Genomic DNA, 27,159 nt, shown 5'->3' with positions numbered 1-27,159 from the left:
TCCACATCATCAGGCTTAATATATTTAAGTATACTATTACATAGCTATTTTTATAAAAACACAACTTTGGAAATATTGGAGGACTTGAGAGTGGTTAATAATCAAAACTGGTATGGATATCTTTTACATCTTGTCTTCTTCAGAGTAGTTGTCTCTACTTTTAGACTTGACACTATCAAGCATACCGAATTCAAATAAAATCACCCAAGGCAAAACCATCGCCTAACAAACCAGATTCAAATATGATCAGTCATAGTAAGACAATGTAAGTAATACAGGGTTTCAGATTAAGTCAATAGGAAATTTAGGATAATTACCATGGTATAAGCTGCTATTTTGGGGTTAGATGTCTGTGCCCTCAAATCTGATGAGTGGACAGACCAGAGCAAAATAAAATCAAACTAAACAGAGCGATAAGACTATTGTGTTTTTTAAATCCTGATAAACTATTAACAATGACCTCTGCCTTCCCTTTTAAGGCTATTTTTCACTTTTCCCCTTCTCAGGACACTTGTCTATCTGAGTGTTGCTGTACCTTTCTACCCCTGAGCTTGATCTTGAGCTATACTCCTTTACTCACTAAAGTCATAGGGTTTTCCTTCCTTCCAACTGTGTAGTTCTACACTGCCCAAATGCATCATAGCTTTCCAATCTATCTGCGGCTGCTGAATGAGTTGTCCCTATTTCTCTCTGGTTTCCTGTCACATATAGCTTTGCTTTCTCATCTTTGACTTTCCGTTTTATTAACCCTCCTTCAGGTTGAGTGTATTTCTCATTCAGAGCATCTCAATGGAGCCTGCCTCCTAAGCTACTTTGCCTGTTTTTTAAATTTTAGTGTATCAAGGCTATCTATATTAAATAGTATAGCTTACTGTCTCTGCCTCATGTCTGCTACTCCACTTTACTGCTATAATTTGTCCACCTTACTCCTTCATTCCTTGGTCTGCCCTGTTCATTGAGGCTTCCCTGCTACTGTTGCTGGAATCCTGGTATCCCTTCCTCTCTCTCTCAGGAATGTCCTTCAGCACTCTCTGTAGGGTTGGTATGGTGGCCATGAACTCCCGCAGTTCCTCCTTGTCTTGGAAACATCTTATTTCTCCATTAATTTTAAGAGAGAGTTTTTCTGGGTACATCAATCTTGGTTGCAAATTATTTTCTTTCCAGATAATTTCCCCCCAGGTTCTTCTCAATTTGAGAGTTTGTGTTGATAAGTCTGTTGTTATTTTGATAATTTTCCCATTGTAGAAAATCTGCTTCTTTTCCCTGGCTGCTAGTATTCTGTTCTTTTGGGGGATTTCTGGAATCTTGATTTACTATATGTCTGGGTGTAGAACTGTTTTGGTAGTAGGTGGTTGGAGTTCTGTATGCCTCATTTATCTGAATACCATTTCTTTTTCCTATGCTTGGGAAGTTTTCTTTAATAATCTGTGAATATTCTTTGTAGTTCATTTTGGTTACTCCTACTTCCTCACTCACATGCTTTATTCTTAAGTTATGTATCCTTTTGTCATCTTCTAGCCTTTGAATTTTTTCTTTCTGGTTCCTCATTATTTTTAAGAGGTCTTTTCTTTCATGATCATATATCATAAATCTCTCTTCAAGTTTCAAAAGGCTAACTTTAGTTTCTTTCAAGGCATTTTGGCAGTTTTCAATGGAGTTTTTAGTTTCCTGGTAATCTCTTTGGCTCTGTTTCATGTATTCTAGGTTATGTTTAAATTCTTCATCAGAGGTTTCTCTTTCTTTTCTGATTTCCTCCATTCTTCCATCTGTGTTCTCTTAGGAGGGGCTTATCATTTCTTTAATTAACCTCTTTATATCTTGCCTCACTTGGGTCAGAAGTACAGTTTTAAATTCATCTATGAAGTTATGAAGGTATTTCTTTATATCTGCTGATGCTGTGTCTAATACTAGATGGTTACTGTCCTGGCTCTCTTGTGTATTTACTTCTCGTAGGCTTATTTTCCCAGGTTCAGCTGCTGAAGATTTTTTTTATTTGTATCTCTTGTCATGTTTCTGGTTTCCTTCAGACTGGTGTGTCCTGGGGGTCTCTGGCTCTCTCTGTATTGCTTAGGGTCTTTCCGAAGCATGCTGATTGGAGTTTTTGCTGCCCTCCTCAATTTGCTGTTATCTGAGGTACATGCAGGGATGCAGGGATGGTGCGGCCTAGCCTCGAGCCTCTGTGCCAGTCAATACACAAGTTAGGCTGTACCTTGTGGATGTCACAGAGTTGTGACAATTTTGTACCTGCTTTTTGGGTCCCAAACAGAGGCATGGTTCAGCTCCAGCAGACCCTGCCAGTTCTCTCTGCACCAGGAGCAGCTGACTGATGTCACCGCACCACAGGGCTCTGCCCAAATCCAAGCTGTCCTCCACAAAACCTCTCTGCACCAGGGGCGACTATCTGACATCACCGCACCACCAGGGTCTGTCCATCTCCAAGATGTCCTCCACCAGTCCTTTCTGTGTCACTGCTGCTGCCATGGCACCAGGCTCTGCCCAATTCCAAGATAGCCTCCAGCCAGTGACAGCAGCCGCAGGACCCAGTCCCTAGCACTCACCAGGAATCAATGCAGATCTTCCTCTTGTGTCCACTGCACACTGATCCACGTGTCTTCACTGTGTTCCCAGCACAGTGCAGGTCAGTCAGAAAACTGTTCGGTGTCCGGCTTCAGAGCCCAGGAGCTTCTCGCAGTCTTCCCCGGCACAGTCAGGTGGCTGTGGCTGCTTTGCGGGGACCCAGGTCTCAATTTCAGGCAGTTGCTGAGAGCCAATATAGCTCTTCCCCATGGATCCATTGCTCACTGCTCCATGTCCTGCCGTTAAGGGTCCAAGATTTGCCAAATCCCATTATCGGCAGCTGGTGCCTCAGTGCTACCTTGGATGTCCAAGTGTGCCTAGTACAGCATGGAATAGAGCTCAGTGAGCACGTTGGGCTTCAGCTCTCTGCCCACGCTTTTCCTTCCTCTTCCTAGTTTTATTTTCCCTTCAGTTACTGCCTTGGTTAATAAAAATCATTATCCATTTGTCTGGCCCTCTCCATGTTGTCATATTCTAGCATCTGATCTGATTTCTCTACACAGACTCTGCACCCAGCCCCATATCAAGTTGCCATTTTTTTTTCTCTGACACATATCAATCTTAAGTTGTGTTTTTTTGTGTCATCCTGAAATTGTTATTTCATAGGCTCTTGTTATTTTTAAGAGTTTTTTACTTTTGTGGCCACTCCTACAATTTTGTCTTCAAGGTCTGAAAGTCAGAACAGTTGCTGTGTCTTTGAGGATGGCTTGAACTACATTGTGAGACTCTGGTCAAAAAAAAAAAAAAAAGGAAAACACCAATCAACCAAAACAACAAACAAAAAATTAGCTTACAATGATCAATCCTACAGTCAGGTGTGGAAATTTACATAATGGCTCTCTGTAATGGAGAGCTGAAGGTTCTAGTTGAAGATCTGGAGCTCATTGAAGTCTCTTCTGTGAGTCCCTTTCAGGATGCTGAAGAGTCCATGATACAAAGCTGATGGGTCAGTATTGGAGGTTGAAGAATCTGTGTGGGAAGCCATGAGATGACATCCAAAATGAAGGTGAAAACAGGAGCTCTGTTTTAGTTACTTTTTTCTTTGCTGAGACAAAATACTCAGACACACAACATTAAAGGAGGAAAGGTTTTTAATGCTCTCAGTTTGTAGAGCTTTCATTCCACAATCAGCTGGCACCAAGGTAGGGTGGCACATGGCAGAAGGGTAATAGTTTATAGCATCAGAAGACAGCAAAAACAACAAGGGGAGGTGGCCAAGATACTTTCTGTCCCTTACATTGTATGCAGACTATCTGCCCTAGGGTGGCTGTAGCACTTACACCCTTAATCTTAGTGAGAATTATTCTAAACCAATCAGTGGCATGATTCAGTAAACCTTAACACCAACATCACACACTCTAGATTCGGCCACCTCTGAAAAAGTCCCATGACTGCAAGCCATAACATGCTATCCTTGGCCCTCCAAAGACTCATGTACATCCCTTTATGAAAAAAGCATTTATAGCCCATCTCCAGGAGTTGCCAAAAGTTTTCAGCACTGTTGAAAAACTGAAGCCCAAAGTCTCCTCTGAGATCTAAAGCAAACTCTTAGCTCTGAGTCTCTATACAAATGAAAGTTAAAGACTTCCAACATATAATGGCATAAGAGACACTTCCATTCCAAAAGTTATAAATGAGGATACAAAGAAATAGGACCAAAACAAATTCAGCAGGAAAAACATTAAGTGCTATAGTTCCATGTGAAGGATGTGAGGCAATCTCTTGCACAATGTGATCTCCAAAGGAATTGAATTGCTTCATCCATATGGTATTTCCAGTGGTTGTAGCTCTGTGGCTTTTTCTTGGGCCAGCTCTGCATTTTCCTTACAGTTTTCTTCAGATGATCCACATTCTTGGATTCTCCAAATTTCTGAGATCTTCAGTGCACCTTTGGCTTCACACTAACAGCTCACAGTTTTTAGAGCTCTTAGTCCATAATCATCTGGCTCCAAGACAGGGTGGCTTGGCAGTGGAGAGTGGTTCATGGAGTCAGACAGTAGCAAAGCAATCAAGGCAGAAGACAAGATGCTGTCCTTATATTGTGTGCAGTCTCAATTTGTAATAGCACTCACAGCTTTAATGCTAGCCAGAACTATGTCAAACTGGTCAGTGGGCTGATTTACTAATTACACACTCTTAACCCCAGCATCATGCACTCTTGATTCAGCTATCTCTGAAAAAGTCCAATGACCCACATGAGGCTTTGAGGGACATCTAGACACAAATCATAACAAGCTCCTCTACAAAAACAGAAGCAAGCCTTCTTCCTTTGTTTTCCTTTTATTCTGTTAAGGCGAAAAACCTGTTAGTTTCTATCATTCACATCTAGGATGGGTCTTTTGTCCTCAGTAAATTATTTCACCAACCCGAGAACTATGCTGATTCAATTTAGTTGGGCACTTCTCACTCAAATTGACATAATCATTTAACTTTCACAGCATCTCATTTCTTCTGATTCTCCAGTTTCTGGACTGGAACTTAGTAGTCTCCAAGAAATAGTTTTTGGGTGGATGAATGAATGAACTCATTTCCTCGCTAATATTTATGTTATTTTACATAAAATTAAAAGTGCATCCTTACATGTTGTTTATAAACAATGGAGTAAATCATATAATCCATTCATACTTGGGGTGGGAAGTAAAATTTTCTTGAAATTGGGTAGAGCAAAGTAAATTCCCATAACTTTTTATGCTCAGAATATTACAGACAATTCCATCACCCAATCATACATCCACACTCTTATATCTGAACTTAAGCATACAATAGAGGGGAAAGCTTTTACCACTGCAGATGGCTAAAAGAGAGCCTTGCATAACACAACATCTTGATCAGATAAAGTTATTAATTATAATATATTGGTTAACAACCAACCAATTGGTGGAATTCAATAAAAATTATAACAATCTACTCCCTGTTTATAACCTAAGGGAAAATTATCTTCAGAAATTGCTTTTTAAGCATGGTTAAGTTTTATTGCATCTGAAAACCAGCTGGTAGCACAGTTACCTGAAAGCTAAGTTTCTAAGAACATAATCTCAAATGATCTCAGTTGCATGTGACCAATGGCTGCAAGCTATTATGAAGAGGTACTTGGTTTTTCTTTTTCACTTATTTTCACCGTTACTTTCTTATAAACAATGTTTTTTCTATTGCTTACTTCCAATTATTTTTGAACCTGTCAGCCCTAATATTTGGCTTAATGATTTTGGTTTTTAAGAAATAAAACTGGAATTATTTTAATTAATGTTCACTTGGATATGAAAAAACAATACTGTATCACCTTACATTTGTAGGAGTTTAATGGCAGAGATAGGAAATGTCAGGCTGTCAATATTACTGAAAATAGGGCACCTATTTTCATTTATACTCTGTGCTGGAAATGATTTTTCCCCTACTGTTTTCCATCAGTAAGGTATGTGGAAAGTACTGATGTTTCAGAGAAACATTGGTATCATAGACACTTGCCAAGGAAAAGGCATAGAGCACTTCATTTAGAGAGAAAGAAATTTACAGAACATTGCTTGGCACACATTAGATTACCAATAATATTTTTCAAATAAATGAATAAATGCATTCTCTAGTAGAAAATCAAATAAGCAGCCAGATTTATGATATTAAAATGAAAGATAATTTGAGTAGGAAACAAATTATTTATGACTTCATTAAATTGATCCATCAAGATATTCTGTGATTATTAATGAGGGTTCTAAGAAGAAATGTGTGTTTCCAAAAATGCCTATCTGGAAGAATAATAATGATTGGAACAACATAAAGGATGTGCAGTAGTGTGAGAGACCAAATTCTTAGCAGAAATGATCAATTTTGTCACTAACCTTTAAGTGAGAGACAATAGTAGAACTTTGTTGTCTATTCTATGAATTATTTTATCTTCCAGTGTATCAGTAATATATGAATTCGGTCATTTATTCTTTTACACAATCATCAGCTATTCATTAAATCTTTTTGCCTACTTCCATGTTCTTCCAATTCTTTTGTGTACTGTAAGTATAGAGTATGAACAAAACAAGAAAAGTTCCTGGTTTCAAAGTACTTTTGCATTATTGAAAGGATTTAGGTAACAAATATGTAATACATTTGATGTTATAAACTACGGCGAAAGTTACAGCAGGGTAGGGGAGAGGGAATGCTGTGTGTGAGCAGGTTACTACTGTTCTACAGAACAATGAGGGGAAAACTTCACGATAGATGACATCTGCAGTCATACTAGAAGATGATGCTGTATTGATCCATATGAGTATCTTGCAGAAGAAGGTCCCTGATATAAAGAACAGTAAATAGCAAGGTGTAAGTGTAGGAGCAGTGTTCCTGCTGGAGAGATGATGAGTGAGGATGGAGGAAAATTGGTGAACATGATGTCAAGAGACACACTACTAAGCCCGTTGTATGGCAGAGTAAAACAATTTAAATAAGAAGGGAGATCTCTGCACATGATAAAAGTCCAAACATAGAAAGCATACACCTTTTTAAAATAATAACACAATTTGTGGTATGTAGATAATTAGTGTTGGAGGGCGATATGTATTGAAACAAGGGGAACAATATTAAGAGTATTACAGCAACCCAGGCAATGCTTAATAGTGGTTTGGATTTGGAAGCAGTGATGTAATTTTATTCTAGATGTATTTTGAAGATAAAATCAACAAGATATGATGATGACTAGCTATAAGATGTGAAGAAACTAGACGGAGTTAAGATTACTGATCCTTGTTATTTAAGCAATCAAAACAATGGAGTACTTCTAGATATGCCAAGAGATGTTGAGCAAGCCACTGGGAATATGATTGGGGCTGAAAATATAAATTTGAGCACACAGATATTATTTGAAAATATCAACCTTTGCAAGATCATCCATATGTGAAAAGAAGATTCTTGTTTCCTGATGCCTAATGCTTTTTAAAAAATATTTAGAACAAGGATGAAAATTCGCAAGAGAATTGAAAAAAAGCAAGTGTTGAGAAAACCCAAAAGGTAAATCATGAAAGGATTTTAAAAGAATGGCATGCTCAAGTCATGCCGCCCTGACCCACTCAGACATGCTCAGAAGTACACTTTGGTAATTCCCTGGGGGGCTCTCAATCCAGTCTACTTGACAAGCCTGATCAGCTGGCACACAAAAGGGCACAACTTGTAAACAAGAATAGATTAGTGTGATTTACTCCAAAGGAAACAATAGCAAAAATAGAGGCTATAAAATAATAAAGGTCTCAAGAGCTTGTAAAACAAAACCAGAAGATTTATATTTGTGTTATCAGAAATCTAGGAAAGAAAAAAAAGGTTGAGAGAATATTAAAAGAATAATGGCTCAAAATTTCCCAAGTGTGGCAAAAGACATAAATTTACAAATTTAAGAATTTAAGTGAGCTCAAACAGCACAAACTCAAAGAAATCTATGTTAAGGCATATCATAATTAAACTTTTGAAAGCCAAAGGTGATGAAAAAACTGTATTTGGCAGCCAAAGGGAAGTAACATATTTCCTGTAGGAAACACTAATTCCTGTGAGAGTTTTCTTCCTCTGGAACCAGCGAGCCAAAAGTACTGAACTGAAAAGAGCTGTCAACTGTGTTCTAGGTTCAGTAAAAGCACAATCCAATACTTCAAGGCAAAAGATAGACTTCTTCATATGAAGGAAGACAAAAAGAACTTAGAGCTGGTATATCTTCCCTTAAAAAATAGCGGAGGGAAGTTTTCCAAACAGAAAGGAAAGGAAGAATCTGGAAGGCTCAGGAAGAAGAAAGAGATGGGGAGAAGATTAGGTACATACAATACTCCTTCTTTCTCCTCTTGAATTTTATAATAATAATATGTTGTGAATCAATAAAAATGCTAACATAAATGTGATATTCAAGGAAGTAATATTTATAGTGAAAAGGTAATGGTCCTAAAGGAAAATAGTGAAGTATTGATAGCATTACAGCGATAAGTGACATTCATATATAGTAATACCTAAAACTACCAATATGAAAGTTATAAGAACTACATTGAAAAATGCTGTTCAAAGCCAAGATAGAATCTCTTTTTAAAAAATTTTATAGAGAAAAAAACAAAACAGAAAAAAGGTAGAAATAATAATTTCAAAAAACCAGTAAGAAATCACTAGTTGATAAATTATATATTGTACTCTTAGAGTTATTCAAGTTACAAAAGTAAAGCATACAAAGTGGATATTCAAATAGTGAGACTGCAAACAGTTCTGTTCAGTGATACAACAAAAACTTAGTAAAATGGTTATCAATCCTACACACTTAAACATACATGCAGTTATATCCTTTAGAGACATTTTTTTCCTCTCTTTTTTACAACAGCAATTACACATTTTGGATTTTATTACTCTACATTTCTTATAACTTTTTACATTAGAGATACAATGTGATATTTATGAATATGATTATTTCACAAATGAAGATGGTGTCAATTTGTCTCCATTTGCCTATGAAGGACTCAAGATCATCCTTTTTATAGCTGAGTAATATTCCATTGTGTAAAAAATACATCTTTTTCATTCACTTTATGGTTGATGGGCCTCTTGGTTGTTTCCAAGATGTAGCTATTACAAATTGTGTTGCTATGAACATGGGTCCACATATATCACTGTGATATGACCTTTTTAATCTTTACTTAAGAATGTTTTCATACTTTACTTTTCATTCTTTATTTAAGTATGTTTTAAGGGATAATAAATGGTTTATTTTGGAGAATGTTCCATGCACAGCTGAGAAGGATGTATATTCTGATGTGGTTGGGTGGAACACTCTGTAAACTCTACTAAGTCTAATTGTTCACAGGTATGTTCAGTTGTATTATTTCTTGGCTGACTTTTTGGCTAGTTGATCTATCTCTTTGTAACAATGGGGTAGTAGGGTCCCCTGTTATAATTGTGTTCTTATGTATTTGTTTTCATGTAATTATGGTCTTGTGTGCTTCTCTATTTGATACATAACATTTATAATTGTTAGTTCTTCCTCTTGAATTTTTCCACTAATGAGTATGTAGTGACCTTCTTTACCTCTTTTAATTATTTTAGGTTTGAAGTTCATGTTGCTTGCAAATAGAATAGTTACCCCCTTTTTTCTGGGTTCTGTTGCATAGAATACTGTTTTCCATCCTTTGACTTTTAATCTATGAGTTTCTTTCTGAGTCAGATGTGTTTCTTGTATACAGCATATTGTGGCATCATGTTTCTTGATCCATCCTGTCAACCTATTTCTTTTGATAGGTGAATTGACTCCATTTACATTTATGGATACCATTGATATATGCTGGCTAGACTTTGCCATCTTACGTTCCAGTTGTTTGCTTTCTGCTTTTCCCCTTTGTTTAATTGATTGTCCTACCTGGTGGTTTCTTTCTGTTGTTGTTCTGGAGTTAGTGGTCATTTTTATTTCTGTGTATTATGTCTTTCAATACTCTTTCTGGGGTTGGTTTAGTGGATGTGAATTTCATCAGTTGTTCTTTGTCATGGAAGTATCTTGCTTCTCCTTTCAATTTGAATGGCAGTTTTTCTGGGTACATCAGTCTGGGTTTAAAATTGTTTTCTTTCAGGGCTTGAAATAGCTCACTCCAAACTCATCTTGACTTGAGGGTTTGTGCTGAAAAGTCTGCTGTGATTCTAACGGGATTTCCTTGATAGGTGAGCTGTGTCTTTTCTCTAACAGCTTTGAGTATTCTGTTTTTATACTGTACATCTGAGATCTTAATTATTGTATGTCTGGGTGTAGATTTATGTTGGTTATGAGTGTTTGGTGTTCTATTTGCCTCACTTATCTGCGTATCAGATATTTTCCCCATGTTTGGGAAATTTTCTGCTCTTACTTCTGTGAATATTTTAGTTATATCCTTTGCATTGACTCCTGCATCTTCACTGATTCCTATTAATCTTTTGTTGCTCTTCTTGGCATCATCTTGAAGCTGATGGATTGTCATTTCTTGCTGCTTTGTTATTTTTAAAAGTTCTATCTTTTCATGATCACTGATTGCGATCCTGTCCTCAAGGTCCGAAATCCTATCCTCAGCTTCATTTAAACACTTTTGCCAACTTTGAGTAGAATTTTTTGTTTCTCGGATGTCTTTTTGAATTTGTTTCATGAATTCTACTTGTTTTCTATATTATCCATTCAAGGTTTCAATCAGTTTCCCACGCTCCTCTACTTTTTTCTCTATTTCTTCTTTAACTGCACTCAGCAACTCCTTTACTGAGGTTGCTATTTCTATCTTTACATGGGAGAATATTTCTAATTTGATTTCCTCTGAGCCTCAGTTGTTTGTTTATTTCACTCAGTATCAAGATGGAATCTTACAAATGATCATGTAATGTAAACTAAGTAGAGAGCACACAGAATAAAAATTAAATGAAATACAGATATATCAATGAAAATATGAATATATTAATCTAAAGATAGACTTACAGAATAAATTTTTAAAATTACAAAACACATCCCAATAGTAGTGCTATTTACAAGAAACTCACTTTAAATTTATCAGAATAGTGTGCTTGGCAAGTACCAGGATGAAAGAAGATATCAAAATAAAGTAGGAATCAGAAAAAGGGATCAATTCACCAGGAAGGCATAAAGATCTTAAATGTGCATACATAAAACTAAGAAGTCTCAAAATACATGGAATAAAGATTGATCGAATTAATAGGGAAACATAAATCCACAATATATTTAAGGAACTTAGTACTCTTCTCTGGATGGATTTGTTAATCAAAACATCATCAAAAATATAGGCAGTTCAAATTACACAAACAGCCACATGATGTTAGTTGACATAGTTGAAGTAGTTCCTCAATAAGAGCTAAGTATACACCTTTTGCAGATTTCCATGAAAATTTTATCAAAACAGTCAGAATGCTGGATCCTAAGAGTCTTCAACACATTTAGAAGAGTTAAAGCAAGTAAAGTGAGTTAGTTGACTATCTAATTAAACCGAAGTACATTTTAAAGTGTAACTGACATAAAATTTTAACCACTTGCAATAGACAATATAATGCTGTTATTATGAAATAAGTGTATAGATCAATGGGCAGAATATATACATAGCAATAAACTCAAACAAGTAAGCTCAATTGTTTTTGCACAGAGATACAAACAGAATTCACAGAAGACAGGATTATTTTTTCATGAAATAATCTCTCAACTGACAGCTAATGACAGAAAAAGAGCTCAACAGAAATGAGGCAGAGAAGATTGGATGATAGGAACAGCTATTTTGGAGAAAATGACATCTTAATAGGTAATACTGATTTAGTAACATCTTGTTTTGAAGTCTTATCAAGCTTTTGTTCTTCTGTCTCCATTGGTCTAAACAGGTTGTATCTTATTGGATTTTATTATGTACGATAGTATAAGCAAAAACTTTTAAAGACAAGGAGATTATACAGAAACCATTGTTCATTTTCTGTTAGTCGATTCTAAATACCCTGTAATGCTGTCATTCTCTTAAATGGTTTTACATTGTTTTGATATATTTAATGCTACAGTATACGAAGTTGTACTCAAGGATTTCAAGGAAAGAGACAATATGGTAACTACTTTTATGTCAGGATTATCTTGTGGTGAAACACTATTCTGCTTAAATGGTTATGTTTTGATCTGCGCTGTTTTGCTGTTATGCCCTCTTTTATCTCAATCTCCACTCCATTATTTATTTTTTTATTTTTATCCTTTTAATTAAGGGAAAAATAAAAATAGCAGGATATATTATAGTAACCCACTTTGACTTTCCATTATCTTGATTTGAAGCCCTGTATTACTCTCACCATCTTGTTTTTGACTGATGTTCCCCTATTCTGTTTTGCTGGATAGTACCAGGTTCGAAAGTTTAGGCAACAGCTGTGAAGATAATGAGATTCATTATGACGCCCATTCTCGATGACTTTTATCTACTTTTGAAGACCTACAGTGTCTTCAATGTTTTGGTTTTGTCGGGTTTGTTCTTTACTGTTTTGTTCAATTTTATTATAACTGATGATATAGGCAATTCTATTAGAAATAGCGGGAGGCATTATGGTAACCATTGTTGATCACCTTGTATTATGTTTTTACATTATCTATTATGTCCACCCTTTTGATTTGACCGACTCTGTTCTGTTATGTCACATTTGGTTTTACTCTCTTCCAAAAAAGTAATAAGAACCGTGGGAGCAATAAAACCCAAAATGTGTTATAGTCATTGTACAAAAGAGAGGGAAAGAAGGTGCTCTAAATGATATAACTGTATGTATATTTAAGTGTATAAGATAGAAAGTGATATCACTGAGTTTTATTGGATCACTGAACAGAACTGTTTGCAGTATCATTGTTGGAACGTCCACTTTACAAGCTTTAATTTTGTGACTTGAAAAATTATTTCTAAGATGACAATATGTAATCCATTAGCTAGTGATTTCCTACTGTTTATTTTTTTCTGTAAATCTGTATAACTTGTACCCTTTCTCTGCTTTTTTTTTCTCCTTAAATAAAATTTAAAAAAAGAAATAATCTCTCATTCTGTAAAAGTTTGAATCAAACTAGATCATAGAACATAAAACAAAACTAAAGTATTTTAAAGATAGAAGCATAGCAATAAATATTTTAAACCTAGAAGCGGGTATATAATTTCAAGTGTTGATCTATAAAAGGAGATAATGATAAATTGGTCCTACAGTCTAAAATGAAACTATGGATGAGGAGAGAGATGTGCAAGCCACATACCCAGATGAGAAGCACTATCTTGAATGTACAAGGTCATGATTATTTCATGTCAGTATTTCAGTTATGATACGTTACAATAGCATTGCACAAGTAAAGTGTTACCAGTGAAAGAAAGTAGATAAAGGATATAAATGATAATTTATATTTTTATATGTGTATTTTTGTAATTTGTATTTTTTATAGTTGCATATGAATCTACAAAAGTAAACAAGTAAACATATGACTGTTAATATCAGTTATTTTCAGTGTCTTAGTCAAGAATGCATAACAATTCAGGTAGGAAGTTAAAATCCATCAGTCCCACTCCTGTGCCTTGATTACTTGAAAGTTCTTCATCTTTGAGGAAATATTTGAAGATCTTCATTCATATACAAAGACTGCATAAAATTTTTTATTGCTCTATGCTTTAATGGTAGCAGAAATAGAGAAGAGGGGAAAATTAGTTTCCAAAGGTTACTTTGGTAGGAACCGGAGTCCTCATTATTCATAACTGAACTACAAAAACAACATAGGGTAAACAAAGGCTGTGATTTAATAAGCACCAATCTGAGAAAATTGAGCAAACAACTTTCATTTATTACAAATGATCACCAAAACCAAGAAAGGAATAATGAGAAGATAAGCATAATGTATTAATTGAGTCACTGTCTCCATTTCTGCCTGGGAAAATGCAAAAATACAACACAAACACACTCAAAAGGATATACTGAAATCCCCTTAGAGATGTCTTTCATTTCACTGGGAGACATGAAATGATTTAAATAGACTTTATAGTATTCTTAACAAATAAATTACCTTGAGAGATGTAAAATCTTAAATACTGTCTTTTGTGAAAATGTCATGAAGAAGAGATCTTTGGCTCTACTCTTTTATCTAAAAATAAATAAAAGACAGCAATTAGTCGTTGCACTGTGTAAAACACTGAGCTGTCACAGTTGAATAAGTTTTAAAATTCTGAAGTATTCAGTATTTTGTTTGTAGCACCTTTCCTAACATGAATGCTGTACTTCCACTTGAATAAAGTCATTCAAACTTTCTTTAAGCCAGATTTTTTCATAGAAATCCCTCACAGACCATCTTAATCGTAAAGTCATGTGTTTTTCATTCTTTATTCTTTTTAAAGTCTTTGTCATAGAGAAATTGTTCTAATTTATATCCACTTCATTTTTACAGAGATCAGACCTCTATTAATTATCTATCTGTTTATATTTCCTACTTAGTTGTTTGATCGAATTTAGCCTAATTTATCTTTCTTATTAAAAAACCCTCCAGACTACTATAATGTTCTCTGTAAAGTATTTTCATATTCCTGAGATTCCAGTTACTTTTCAAAAAACCGTTTTCACTTGTCAATCATGAAGTATTACTATTGTTGCATTAGTTTTTCATAACTGCTATAGCAAATTAGCACAAACTAGGCATCTTAAAACAATAGAAACTTACTCCTCAGTTCTGAACTCAGAAGGTTCCAGATTGGGCGTCACCGGGACCATGCTCCCTCTGCCGACTCTTGAGAAGTTTTTCCTGTCTCTCCTAGGTCTGGTGTTTGCTGGCAGTCCTCAGTGCTCCTTGGCTTTTGTTGGCATGATTCCAAACTTTCTTCTTTTACACATGCCATCTTCACTGGGTATCTGCATTCACACTTGCCTCTTTCTAGAGGACACCTATCATTGGATTTGGGACTGACCTCATTTAGTGTGACCTAGTCTTAACCCGAGTGCATCTGTAAAGCCTTTATTGCCAAATATAGTCATATTGACACATACTTAAGATTAGGAGTCAGTCATTTCTTTTTTGAGGACACAATTCAGTCCACAACAATTGTGAAAATGTGTCTCACTTCAGGTAGATAGATTATAAGAAAGATAATTATTAGCAATAATATCTATATATAACTCTTAGATTAATGACATTTTCCTAATTAGAGCTTATTTAATGTAATTAAACTACTTTTAAGAGAACATTTTCAACCTTTCTAACCATAAAGATATGCCAACTTGAATAAAGAACAATTAAATCACCTTCAGAATTGATTCTTCCTTATAACAAGAAAGAAACAAGGTATTTAATCTGCAGAATTGTAAGTACAAAGCCTCTCCATCTGGTATGTATTTGATGAGACTTAGAAGCACAGATGAGTGCTGTGTTTAGGAATCTGAATGCAGGATGCATCCTTCAGCTGCCCCTTCCTACTCAAGAGGGGGAAGGGAAAGCTCACAGCCACGTTTAATGTGATATTTCCAGTACAATGAGCTATTTTGAGGGTAAAGTTTTATGAATCTGTTTGTATAAATCAACATAATTGATATCTTAATACATTATAAAAATCAATTTAAAACCCAGTACATTAAATACCTAAAATACAGCTTAAGAGTAACTCATGATCCTTAGTCTGTTTTTGCAGTCCCATGCTCACACCACGGTCCACCAGTCCACGGCCAAGAAATAGAGACAACTGACACATTCCAAATAGATGACTGAATGTAGAAAGTGTACATGTACATAGTGGAACAGTAACCATAAAAAGATGAAATTCTTTCATTTGTGACAGCATAGATGAAGTGTTTAGTGTTAAGTGCAATAAGCCAGCCACAGAAAGACAAGTACCATAGGATCTCATTCATATGTAGAAGGTAAAACAAGCTAATGTCATAGAAGTCAAGGCTAGAATGGCCAGAGTTACCAGAGGTCGTGTCTAGAAGGGGAGGGAAGGATGGGGAAATGCTGACAGATGAGTGCAAAGCATAGTTAGGTGGGAGGAATAAATTCTGCTGGACTATTGGGTAGTAAAGGGATCATCAACCGCCATAATGTACTGCATATTTCAAAACGCTAGCAAAAGAGAGTTTGCATTTTGTAGTCTAAAGAAATGATAAACATTTCAGAAGATGTGTTTGCCCTAATTTCAGCTTTAAGAAATGCATCTATTTATTGAAATGTCTCATGGTACCCCATAAATACTATATGTGCAATTTTTATGTATCAGTAAAAAGTTTTAAATGAATACAGAAATCAGGCAAAGATAGTGCATACTCTTAGAAGTTATGATGGTGGTCACCTTACAGGAGACTGCAAGGAGTCAATAGTAAACGACAGTGATCAGTGAGGCTTTTAAGGTTTGATTACACTTTCAAAATAGAGCGGTACAAGGTGTGTTCATTTTGAAAACTTGTCAAACTGTAGACCTATGTTTCCTGCATATACATCATATTTCAATAAGAACTTTAAAAATTCAAAACGTATATAGCTTTATGCACAAAAATGTTATACTAGTTGAAATAGTAAAAGTCAGGGTTGAGTTTTGCTAAAATCAAATGAAGTTTGTCAAGATTTCATTAAAAAGTAAAGGAAAAAATTCACATAAACTAAAACCAGCAAAACTCTTAATCTGAGTCAATACCATTCTTAGTATTTGAAAGAATTTATTTAACTTATTATCAAGTGCTTGTGATGTGTGCCAAGATAATTTTGGACACCAGAATGATTAAATAATTATTTTACTATTTTAATATTCTATTACTATTTTAATATTCTACCTGCCAGATATTCATATGCATAGAAAATGCCCATTCACACATCAAAAAAGCTATTATATTTCCACTTTGTCCATCTAATTCTTTCCTGTTTTTCAACATTCTGGTTGATTTCTGCTTCTTCTGAAAATGTTTTTCTAATTGCTTTGGCACAAAGCCTGCCAAAGGAGATGATCAATAGTTATCAGTTTAGTATCCATGATGGAACCAGCATTCAAAGTATAGTACACACATTCCTTCAAACATATTCTTTTTTGGGAAAGATTAAAAATTTGAATTTAGTAGTATATAATATAGGGATATTTGAAAGAGTTTCTAGAATTTAGATAACTGAATGCACCTCTAAGGATAAACACATTTTAACTTAAAATGTTACCTCATTTCAAGAGTCAAATCCTGATTAGAGTTGCCAGATTTAGGAAGCAAAAATAGAGAACCCTAAGATAAATTCGAATTTCAGATAAACAGCAAGTAAGTTTTTAGTAAAGTGTGTTATGTTTATCCGAGATTTATATTTAACTGAGCTTCCTGTTTTGTGTCTGGCCAGCTGAATCTTGAGGTGTCTGTCCTTCTGTCCTGGTTTAGTCTGAGGCCCGGTTGGGCATGCTCACAGAGAAGTCAGTGGGCACACTGCCGCTTTGTGGCAGCCAAGAGCAACGACATTATTGTTCTGAGAGAGAAGAGGAGCCGCCCAGCAACTGGATAATCACTTTCAATGCTCCTCATATATAAGATTGAAGGACAAACTCAAGTGCCTTCAGAGAGGAAAGTATGAAAATGACCATGCTTATTTTAGATAACATCAGTTTTGGTTGGCGTGATGGCAAAATGTATCTCCTTTCTGAGGAACCAATACTCCAACATTCCTAGATAAGGTTTTGGAGAAATGAGAGGATGACTTGATCAGTGAATATTGCCAGAAACAACATGTGAACTGTTCTCATATGACTACTTACGAAAAACTGCATATAATAGTATGATGTTACAAGTCGACTGTATGATTTTGCATTTATTTAGTGCTAAAATTTGTTTTCACAATATTTTTAAGAGCAGTCACTTTTCAGTAAAGAAAGGGATACACTAATTTGAACTGGAGAGAATACAAATCCTTTAACTTCCAACCCCAAAAAACTTTCAGTAAGCTAGAACCACTATTATATTCTGAAATAGTCTTTTAAAAGCACCTTAAAATACTATTTCAGAAAGGCTAGCCATACATGTAGAAAAGATGCTCTTTGGTGATAATTTAAGATTTTCTCATAGATACTAAAGAATTCCCTAGTTTAAAATTCTCATACATTTTTAGAACCACTGAAGCAAGAAAACCTTTAAAAATTCATTTGGTTGTATCCTTTTCTTTTCTGACAAAATAATCCACTTTATTTTGTATTTGTATTTTCATGTTTTTCAAAGAATGGGTGTTCTTGTGAGATAATGAATTTCTAATCCATGAAAGAATTTATTTGAAAGTTAATTTACAATAAACTACCAAGCACTTTTTACTAACAATATGAAAAATACTTTAATTAAACTTTAAACTAGAGTGATGCATTGAAATGCCCAAACTTTGATAGCAAGGAACGTGGATGTTCAAATATGTATGAAGGCATTATTTCTATTCACATTAGAAACTATACCGAATGTAGTCTGTGTTGAAGTATTTGAAGTTGTACCCCATGGCTGTTAAATTTCTTAAAAAATCATGTCAGTCTTGGAAAAAAAAACAAAACAATTTATAGTCTCACCTCCAAATGGAGACAAATATTGGTTGATTTTCCTGGCACCACAGTTGGCTATAATGCTGTATTAAATGTTTCGGTATAATCTTGTTGGAAGATTACCCAATAAATCAAATTTCCAGTAATTTGTCTACATAGAGTAGACAATTAAAAAATATGTATATGTTGTATCACTTATTGAGCAATCTGCCAAACAAGCCATGTAATGTTGTGATAGAACAAAATGGGCAAGGTTTCTTTGGCCTCAATCACTCGCTGGTAGAGCTGTTTACCTTACTTAAGACTTCAACAATGAACTAGGTGTTCCAGAAAAAAGTAATTAGTATGAAAGGAAATGATGTGAGACTGGATGGGAAGTGACTGTGGACAGAAGCTACAATGCACACACACAAGTTCCATGGGGATATTTGAATCAAAAGAGGATCACAGTGAATTCAAACAAAATCACTACCATGCAGTATACTTTACTAAATTACAAGTTTGTATCACAAAGTAAGTTGTTGGTCATGGGCAAGTGTTTCTATTTTGGGAGTAACTGACTATAATGTTAGAATTTCTTCGGCTGCCTTTTTCTTCTAGGGCTAAGCCTTTTGTACACGAAAGCCCATGTGCGCCTCTATTTTCCTGTTACTGCTCCTTCTTACCCTTTGGCAGGGTGCCCTGTCAGACCTCTTCGGCATGTCTGAATAATACTCAGTTCTATTCTAACCACTTCCTTCCCAGTCTTATTTCAAATGATGTCATAAAAACAGTTTCTTTAGGCCCAGTTTTTCTGGGAATTTATGCAACAAGCCACAGGAGCTATCCTATCTTTGGTCATGAAGAGACCTTGAACTAAATGGGTGATCTTAATAATCAGTAAAGGCTGAAGTCACTGAAATCTAGATTTCATTTTGCAGTATTAAGAAATATACATACTCAAATGAAACTATTTAAATTCAGTTCTATATAAAGAGAAACTCAATAAAAGAAATGGGTGGTAAGAATATCCACCTGAAATGCATCATATATTTTTCTGGATTTGATAAAAGTTCTGAAGCTCTTAGCAATTACGTCATTAATGTGATTATTAATTAGCTCAATGTCAATAAGCATGTGAGTGATAAATTCTTTTCCTTTTTTAACAGTACTGGGGAATGAACTCAGAGCCTTTACTCTAAGTTACATCCCAAGCTGTTTTTCAATTGTTTTATTTTATGTTTTTGATACAGGGTCTCATTAAGTCACTAAATTGCTGAAGCTGGGTTTGAACTTATAATCCTCCTACCTCAGGTTCTCAGAGTACCGGAATTACAGGCAAGCACCACTTCACCTGGCTTAAATGATTGTTTCTTTGGGGGGAAAACTGACAGTTAAAAACAATACTATCATCAGAAAACCTGCCTTTCCTTGGTCAACTAATGTGAATTCCTCGTCACTAATGTGAACAGTCTGTGGAAAGTTAACTTCAGAACTGAAATGATTAAAAAATCATGGTGAAGAGATTCATAGTTTCATGCACTACAGTGCTGGCAGTGTTCCTGGACCTGAGCAGGACCTTCAGAATTATTAATAACATTTAAAAAGTGGGTCTGGAACCAAAAAATTTCTACCCAGAAATACAAAACAGATCTTTCTTCTGTTCATTTTATTTTTCATGATTCCAATTTTTGGGGTGAAAAAAGTCTGTTTTTCAGTACTATGGTCCTTCTCACCTGTTCTTACACATTAAGCCCTCATTTTTTTTTACTCCAATTATTGGCACCGAGTCCATCTTTTAAGGTTCTGAAAGTCTCTGGTTTCAAATGCAAATATGAGAAAGGAGAGAAAGTGACATCTGGGGAAAGACTGCAGGAGCATTTCTACTATTCTCAGAGACACGACTGTATGAAGCCTGCCTGCACTTTTGTGCTCCGGCAGAACATTAGCTACCCCTTCCTCATGGTTCCCAGGACCTGCCTGTCCTCCAAGATACTGTTTCCTTACTGTACTGAGAGCTCCTTAAGCAGGCTGTACTTTGGAGTTTTACTTGAAACTGCGTACACAGAACACCAATGCCGACACAATAGAACTGTCAATCAGTGTTTACAGAAAAGGTGCGATGTTTGCTGAAAAGATGAATGATTGGAAAGATCAAGTTACTGAGGATCTCTCCATACATTAGTAAAGACAGCAACCTAAACCAAATACTGAATAGTTCTGTTAAATATACAAGTCTGAGTGAATTAAAAGAGATTAAAAATTTATCTGATGAGTATAGTTTTCAAATTTATTATGCAGGCACATCTTTGTTAGTATCATACAGAAACTTGCTTTGTAGTCTTTCATTTGTCAACTAATTTTTAGACCTTTGGCAGTGTGCAGTTATTGATCAATTCTTTTAGTTACAAGTGACAGAAACTAACTTAAATTAAAAGTACTTTTGGTTACAAGTGACCAGAGGACCAAATTTAAATGAAAAGGAAAATCCCATTGGCTCACAAAATCTTGGTGGCCTTGGGCCTTAACACATTCAGACTTCTGTCTCTCTGCATTTTCTACTTGGCTTCATATTCTTTTTCTACAGCAGGGATTCCTTACTTCCTTTGTTCATGTGAGGGACACCATGATCTTATTGCAAAATTGGTGTCATGTTCTAGGGTTTTCATCCCCAGAGATGGAAGATGCTACTTAAAAGTTGTACATAGAAAATCCTATGTAACCTAGCATGGGTTCTGTATCTCCTTCTGAACCAGTCACATAGCCACAGAGAAGGTTGTGTCCTCCTGGGTTACAAGCCTCACTTTGAAATTAGGGACAAGATCTATTGAGAGAAGAAGGTGCACATGCTGGAGAGGCAAGAACAATGGCCAGCACAAAGAAATGTGTCACCTTTTACCTTTATTTGCTTGTAAAGGACCTCTCAGTACCAACTAAGCTGCAAGGAATTGTTTAGTCCTCAACCAAGATGGCTAGTCAAATCAACAAAAAGTAGAAGCCACTGGTGATTGATAGAGATGTTGCCAATGGAAATAGGCCTAGGAAAAAAGCCAGTCAACATTTACAGCTTAACAATGAGGTATAGTTTTAAAAATATAGCATGTATTTAAACTCTTAGACATTATTACTGTAAAAGACACATTGCCATAACCCTCCTCACAGTGCTCCTCTCCCATTTCAAACACTTATTCCATTGTTCCTACACTTCTGAAGCAGTTCTGGTAGCTCTTTTTCATGTCTTTAGTTGCACAGTCAGGACTGCTTCAATGTCCTGAGTCAATTTAAGACATATATCTTTCATCGACATTTTTACATTGCAGAAGATCCAGAAGTTGCACGGTTCCAGCAGGTGAAAATGGTGAGTGAGGACACATCACAGTGTTTCAACAGCCTGGCTTTCCATCGGATGGCAGTGGCAGTGGCATTTACCATGCTCCTGATGACCTTGGGAAGGCACTCACGAAGGAGGGCTTCCAGAACTATTTTGGTAAGTGACAAGAATGATGGGATATTCAAAGCCAGACGGGAGTATTTTGAAGGAGTTAATGACAATGTGTCTGTTATCATGATTAATTTAAAAAATTTGAACATTTTCTATATTTTTGATCACCTCTCATGTATTAGCAGGGATTTGGCTACTCAAGATATTGCTCATTAAAGGACATCAAATAATTGCTACTCCTTATGGTCTGAAGGTAGCTTAGTTTGTGACTTAAGAGAAAAATAAAGTGACTGCTGAAAAGCTCTTACCAATGTCAAAACTTTTCCAAACTATTCTCACACCGACAGTAAAGCATAGGACTGAGTTAGAAATTAGATATAAATACAAATAGGATTTATTTAAATATTTTGAGCTAAACTTCAGTAAATTTCAATTTTTTCCAACTGTAATGTTCTTTAAGAATAACTCAGGTTTTTTCCTTCAACTCAGAATAACATGTTATTTTTCAGAGGTGAAAGAATGTAGTATACTAAGACTTTGCTGTTTATTTTTAGTCATTCACTGGAATAGTTTTTTCCATTTAAAAACCAACTTTACGGTAACTATTATGCTGTGAAATCTTTTACTAAATCTTTCTACTTAACAGATTTCCTTAGTATTCCATTAGTAACAGTGATAAGATCAGAGCATAATTACATTCATTTGAATTCTTTGCACACAAGTTTTTACTGGCAAATGGATAAACATTTAAAGTTACTCACTGTCTGTGAATTGTTTTTAACTTGTTTGATACTGGAGATTGAACCAAGGGCCTCACACATGCTAGGTAAACACTCAGCCACTGAATTACATCCCTTTAAAATTTTTTTGAAATTTTGAGACAGTCTGGCTGTTTCCCCAGTTAGCCTTTGTCTTATGACCCTCCAGATATAAGTAGCTGGAATTACAGACCTGTACCACTGCACCTGGCAAAAACAGTTGTCTTAAGAGAAAAAAACTATTTCATGCAGTTCTTGTATGACATGCAGGCATTGACCTGGATATAAAATTTATGTTATAAAAATTCAGGCATTAAAATGACTTTCCACATCACATCTATTTTTCTTGTTTGCAACATTAAAAAATAGAAATATATCAAGAATAAGCTAAATTTATTATTTTAAATACCTATATTCATGAATGTTTAGGAGATAATTTCATAATTTATGCAAATCTCTATAAAACTGGAAAGTCAAGTTTTTTTTTTGAATAACATTTTGCTTTTGTTTTACCTTGCTTTGTTTTAAAAAGGCATTGATTTTTGAATGATCAGCTTTCCCTAAGGCATGTACAGTAGAAGTTGTTTCTGTGAACAAAACTTGTTCACTGATTACTTCATTCAACAAGTATTTCTTATAAAATTATTATTTTTCCAAAGAGCATTATTCAAGTCCCAGGGACAAATCAATCTGTAGTCTATAAGTTTTTTTCCTAAGACCTCAAAGCCATTGATTCAATCATGGTATTGATATATTAACAATGAGTTTTTCATTTGCAAGTGTGAAAAATGACCAAATATCACAGCTGGACTATGTTTAAGCAGTTTGAATAACCAGGATGGTTTTGATTTATCTCACTTTCATATTATGAAAAGAAAACATAATACAGTATATTTTCTTTGTATAATGATTTACCTTATACGAAGCAGTTTCATATCCATTAGTTCATCGTGGTCTCATGACAAACATGTGAAGTAAACCAGAAAAGTATGCTTATCCTCTTGTCAAGAAACAGAGAGATGAGACGACTCATGAGGTCATGGAGCACTTGGATGCGAACAACTGTCCTGAGGACAGGCTGACTGAATCCAAGGTCACTCTCCTGGAAAACCTGCTGAGTCACAGCCACCAGAGAAAAGAGCTCTGGGCCCAGTACCACACTCTAGTTTTTATTTGTAGATTATAAACTCCAAAGGAGTAAACTAAGCCAGGAAAGCAGTTAAAATGAACATTTTCGTATTTACTCAGATTTCAAAGCAGTACGCTAGTCTAAATACAGCACTGTTTAAAGCAAAGTTTCCTATCGGTTCCAACAAAACTCTCCAAAGTTAATGTCCTTGGGTCATTTGATTTTTTTTTTTTGTTTATTTAAATGTGAACATCTATAGACACTGCTGGAATAATAAGCATTTTTCTCTTGGATTTATCTTGATTAACTATAAGGATAGAATTACTTCTGAGGTTAAAACAAACCCTTGAGATTTGGCGGTTCAGTGCATCCACTTCCTCTAAAATTTTGGTAGTTCATGGTTGTGAAATTTCCTTAACTTCAACTAAGTTACTTGATATGGAAAATAAACTTCGCTAATCACATATTTTAGGCATCCTACTATTTCCCAATTCGGGCAACCTGGACATGTTAACTAGCTTATTTAGGACTCTGGTATAGTGACTAGCAGAGAACCTAAGGAATTAAAGAAAAACAAAATGATGAAAACTGAAACTTGTTAAAAATCAAAACGAATTAGGACACTGGTTATTCTTAAACTTCTCTCCACTAAATGCATTTTAATTCCTAGCTTGAACTTTATTTTTTTTCCATACTAGTAACAATATTGAATTAGGATGTATTCATTTTTCTTAAATGTTTATTGTAATGCAACTCCATGCAATACTAACAAGCAGCAGAGTCTGAGGGCTAGAGTCACCTAGTTCACTTCCGGGCAGTCATTTCTTGTCATAAACCTTTCCTAGGGGAGGAAATATTAATGAGTTATTTAATAAAGCACATACAATCCCCAGGCTTAATACAAATGTGACAGCTATGAGAAAATGAAGCAGCAGGCTCCTTGCAGGTAATTAAAAGGCTCCTTACAATATGCAAGAAATATTCAATCTTTTCCTCTTCCACAGGTGCAATCTAATCTAACTTCAGATATCTCAGTGTGCTTTAGAAAGATCTGTTCTTCATGAAATCTTGTGTTTTCTTGGCGTAGAAATAATATTCAAATATTTATTAATTGTCAAATATAATGCTTACCATGTCATTCATGCTGTGAAGACTATAGTTTGATCATTTTAATGTTTTGAATGTTATATAAAACACACAATAAAACTGGGCCACCATGAAATGTCATTTTTATGTCTTTGACAATTTCAAAATACTTTGTTGAATAGTGTATCATTGTTGTTCTCTATTTCCTTTGCTCATTCTATTTGAGAATCAGTCACACAAATAATCGCTAAATAATTTGCATTTATTAATGCATCTTAGCCTGAACATTTCTTACTGAAGGGAAATCACAGCACCAAAAAGAATGAAATCCAGGTTTTGGCTGAGGTTCTGGTAGCATGGGCTAACAGTGAATGAAAAATAGAGACTTGAGGAATGTAAACTCGAGTTTATTCAGTTTTTGACTTTCTTCCTATTAAGGAACATTCTGTTAGATAGTTTTCCTTCCACATATTGAATAGCTGATCTCTGACATCATAAAGAAAACTGCAAATCACATCCTAAAGCTAGTGTCACCCAAAGATAGCTTGCTATTTTAAATAATATGGAAATTGCATTGGGGTGTCAGATAAGTAAAACAATCCATTTTATTTTTAGCTACTTTTGATGTGTTCCAGACTTTGGATATTCAGACAGAGGAATAATGGAAAAGTTATTTTTTCTCTCTGAAATTACACCTCCACATGCTACTATTTCTTTAACCCCACCTCTGACTTTTTTGAGCAAAACTGATGAATTCAACTCTTCTTTTCTTGGCAGGAGAATTGTCCTGTGCTGTGTTTTAGCCAACCTCTGATCACTGGCAAGCTTTCTAGAAGAGTACTCTCAGGTACATTTTTAGTAAAAATTCTTTTTGGGGAATTTCTTTCCTTGTGCCGTGTTTACTCATGGTTAGGGTCAAATATTGAGATGCAGTGTAACTTGTCATTGGCTCTCCATCTGGGAGCAGTTTTGCTGGAGTTTGATAGCAGGACCACATTTCTGGCACAAGATTACAGTGGGAAGTGAGGATTAGACACACAGCTCGTATTTTTTAGCTTATTTTATCATCTTTTGAAACGCACAGCACTGGTGTGAAGCATGATCTTAGCTCAAATTTCCCAGTAACACCTCTATTCAATACAAAATGTAAAAAAAGTGTTTTATTCCTCCAACAAATCTGTCTACAGTGACATAAAAAGCAATAGTTCCCAATAGTCATTACCTCCTGTCTGTTTAAATAACTTCAATTAGCCATGTCTGCAATAAATTCTTAGTTTTCTTTCTACCTAGAATGTTTTCTTTTCCTCATTCCTGAAAGATTTTTTTCTCCTAACATAGATTTTCAGTGAACAATGCCTTGCTTTTCTTTCTTTTTCTTCTCACCATGTTAAGAATTTATTCAATATCTCCCTGCTGGACACTTGCTTACCAGTTTTCACAGCTATGATGATAATTCAGTGAATATTGTTCTACTTGCATTTTGTGTCCTTGTACAACTATTTTCTTAGGCTTCATTCTTTTCTTAAAAATAAGGCAGCATAATATTAATACAAAATCTGATAAGTACAACTCAAGAAAGGAAAAATGCATTCAAAATTTTCTTATAACACAGATGAAAGAAACAAAAACAAAATGTCAACAAGACAAATCCTAGTAACCCTAAAAAGGGTGATATATCACAACATATTTGAAAATAATCTGGAGCGCAGGTTAAGACATTCTGCTTGTTGATGGGCACAGAGACTGACTTTAAAGCTTGACTGTTGTGTTATGATACACATGGTTATGTAGTGGGTATCTTTATAGTGTGATGACTTTAATTCCTTTAAGTGTATGTTGAGCCCTCGTGTATCTGGATAACACAGCAGCTCCATTTTTAGTTTTTTGAGGACTCTTCATTCTTATTTCCATAGAGGTTGTATTAATCAACCAGCACCGTGCTGTAAAGGTTCTTTTACTCCTGCATCCTCACCAGCAGTTATTATTATTGTTTCTTGTATTCCTAATGGTAGCCATTCTGACTGCAGTGCGGTAGAATCTCATGTAGTTTTGATTTGATTTTCTCTAATGTCTAAAGATGTGGAGCACTTTTTCATATAATTACTATCTGTATTTTTTCTTTTGTGAAATGCTTGTTCAGTTCAATTTGCCCACCTATCAAATGTGTTCTTTGATCTCATGTTTTAAAATTATTTATAGATACTACATATTAATCATCTATTA

General features: G+C 35.1%; 1 long non-coding RNA gene across 1 annotated transcript in view; it reads right to left on the bottom strand.

The window, feature by feature from the left end:
- Nucleotides 1-23,787, bottom strand: part of LOC106025738 (uncharacterized) — a 39,782-nt gene extending 15,995 nt beyond the window's left edge. Inside the window, exons 1-2 of the long non-coding RNA XR_010050171.1 lie at nucleotides 23,637-23,787; nucleotides 14,087-14,164 (exon numbers count right to left, since the gene is read on the bottom strand). This is a non-coding gene — a long non-coding RNA (uncharacterized LOC106025738). The remainder of the gene's footprint in view (nucleotides 1-14,086; nucleotides 14,165-23,636) is intronic.
- Between the last annotated feature and the right edge of the window lie 3,372 nt (nucleotides 23,788-27,159).

Source organism: Cavia porcellus, unplaced genomic scaffold (genome assembly GCF_034190915.1).
Source record: "Cavia porcellus strain 051 isolate PalLab524CR breed Dunkin Hartley unplaced genomic scaffold, mCavPor4.1 scaffold_10, whole genome shotgun sequence".
Lineage (NCBI taxonomy): Eukaryota > Metazoa > Chordata > Mammalia > Rodentia > Caviidae > Cavia > Cavia porcellus.
This window is presented reverse-complemented; position numbering and strand designations above follow the sequence as displayed.